The 2500-nt window shown below is 46.3% G+C and overlaps 1 protein-coding gene across 1 annotated transcript in view; it reads left to right on the forward strand.

Moving 5' to 3' along the window:
• The window catches only part of bcl11aa (BCL11 transcription factor A a), a 53039-nt gene that overhangs the window by 41846 nt on the left and 8693 nt on the right, over positions 1–2500 (forward strand). The window lies entirely within an intron of this gene.

Raw genomic sequence — 2500 nt, forward strand, 5'->3', positions numbered from 1 at the left:
TCCTGTTTCTGGGATGGTCCATTACCTCAATTACCGCTATCTCACACAGAGGTGGAATCTGCACTGCATAACCAAGGACACAACAACACACAGAGAAAGACGGAAGGAGAGCGAGATGGAAAGAGAGGGAAAGAGAGAGAGAAAGGGTAAGTGAGAGAGAGAGAGAGAAAGGGAGTGGGCTTAAGAGAGGTAGAGAGAGATGGAGCTTCACACTGGAGGGAGGGATCAAGAGAGCGACTGAAAGAAACTGAGATAGAGAGAAGGGGGATGGAGAGATAGTGAATAAGAGAGAGTAAGGGCGACGAAAGATGGGGAACAGGGGACAAAGGGAACTGTCCAAATGGTCTAATGGCCGTTTGTTCTGCTTGTCAGTGTTTGTGATGCGTGTTAGGGCAGTGTGTAGTGTGTGTAATGTGTAGAGTGGGGGATGGGGGTAGCAGTTTTGCATATTATGTGAATGGGCGGGTATTACATGTGGAACGGTTGGGAGTGTGTTTACATTGCATTGGGTGTGTGTGCGTGCGTCTGTGTGTGACATTGGTTCAGGTAGAGGTGGTATGCTTGGTAAGATGGTAGATGAGCAATAGGAGACGGTGCATGTCTGGGGCCCAGGCTGCCCAAGCTGTTTAAAACTGGCATACATCTTTGTTTGCCACTGCCACCCGTCCAGACGGAACACAGAAATGTCCCCTCTCTACCAAGATAGATACCCTCTCTACTATCTCTCCCTCCCTGAATTCCTTTCTATTTTACATGGAAGGCATATTCCTCTGAATGGGTTCAATATAAAAACAGCAAAAATGATAATAATGATACCAGGTAAAACCATGTTGGGTTCCACGTAGAACCCAAAACGGTTTTATTTGAAACCAACAAGGGTTCTTCAAAGGGGTTCTCATATGGGGACAGCTGAAGAACCATTTAAAGTTCTAGATAGCACCTTTTTTCTAAGAGTGTACTGTGAGTCTTACAGCTTGGTCTGTGTGTGTGTGTGTGTGTGTGTGTGTGTGTGTGTGTGTGTGTGTTTGTGGGTCTGTTTAGTGTGTGTGTGAGGGTGTGTTTTAGTTGGTGTTGGTGTGTTAGTTGGTGTATTTGGGTGTGTTTTAGATGGTGTGTGTGGGTGTGTTTTAGTTGATGTTTGTGGGTGTGTTTTAGATGGTGTGTGTGGGTGTGTTTTAGATGGTGTGTGTGGGTGTGTTTTAGATGGTGTGTGTGGGTGTGTTTTAGATGGTGTGTGTGGGTGTGTTTTAGTTTATGTTTGTGGGTGTGTTTTAGATGGTGTGTGTGGGTGTGTTTTAGATGGTGTGTGTGGGTATGTTTTAGATGGTGTGTGTGGGTGTGTCTTCACAGCTTGGTACAGTGGAGATATTTTAGGCCCTGTAAAGCGATCTGCTCAGAGTGGTGCATTCCCCTTGAGAGATGCAGTAAGCAGGGGAAGTTTCAGCACACGTTTCCTTCCATTCAGTCTCATATTTCACTATCAAACCTGACTTTCTGTGTGTGTGTGTGCGTGTGTGTGCGCGTGTGTGTGTGTGCCACCTCTGTGTGTGTGTGTGTGCCACCTCTGTGCGTGTGTGTGCCACCTCTCTGTGTGTGTGTGTGTGTGTGTGTGCCACCTCTGTGCGTGTGTGTGTGTGCCACCTCTGTGCGTGTGTGTGCCACCTCTCTGTGTGTGTGTGTGTGTGCCACCTCTGTGCGTGTGTGTGCCACCTCTCTGTGTGTGTGTGTGTGTGCCACCTCTGTGCGTGTGTGTGCCACCTCTCTGTGTGTGTGTGTGTGCCACCTCTGTGCGTGTGTGTGCCACCTCTCTGTGTGTGTGTGTGTGTGTGCCACCTCTGTGCGTGTGTGTGCCACCTGTGGGTGTATAATGTGGGTTGATATGGTGTATATGTGTGTATGATGTGGGGTGATGTGGTATGTGTGTGTATAATGTGGGGTGATATAGTATATGTGTGTATGATGTGGGGTGATGTGGTATGTGTGTGTATAATGTGGGGTGATATAGTATATGTGTGTATAATGTGGGGTGATGTGGTATGTGTGTGTATAATGCGGGGTGATGTGGTATGTGTGTGTATAATGTGGGGTGATGTGGTATGTGTGTGTATAATGTGGGATGATGTGGTATGTGTGTGTATAATGTGGGGTGATATAGTATATGTGTGTGTATAACGTGGGGTGATGTGGTATGTGTGTGTATAATGTGGGGTGATATAGTATATGTGTGTGTATAACGTGGGGTGATGTGGTATGTGTGTGTATAATGTGGGGTGATATAGTATATGTGTGTGTATAACGTGGGGTGATGTGGTATGTGTGTGTATAATGTGGGGTGATATAGTATATGTGTGTGTATAATGTGGGGTGATGTGGTATGTGTGTGTATAATGTTGGGTGATATAGTATATGTGTGTGTATAATGTGGGGTAATATGGTGTATGTGTGTATATATCTGGCACAGTGCGTGTGTGGGAGCTCACTTTCTCTCTCTCTCTTCCTC

The sequence above is a fragment of the Oncorhynchus nerka genome, linkage group LG10, assembly GCF_034236695.1.
Source record: "Oncorhynchus nerka isolate Pitt River linkage group LG10, Oner_Uvic_2.0, whole genome shotgun sequence".
In the NCBI taxonomy this organism is placed as follows: Eukaryota; Metazoa; Chordata; class Actinopteri; order Salmoniformes; family Salmonidae; genus Oncorhynchus; species Oncorhynchus nerka.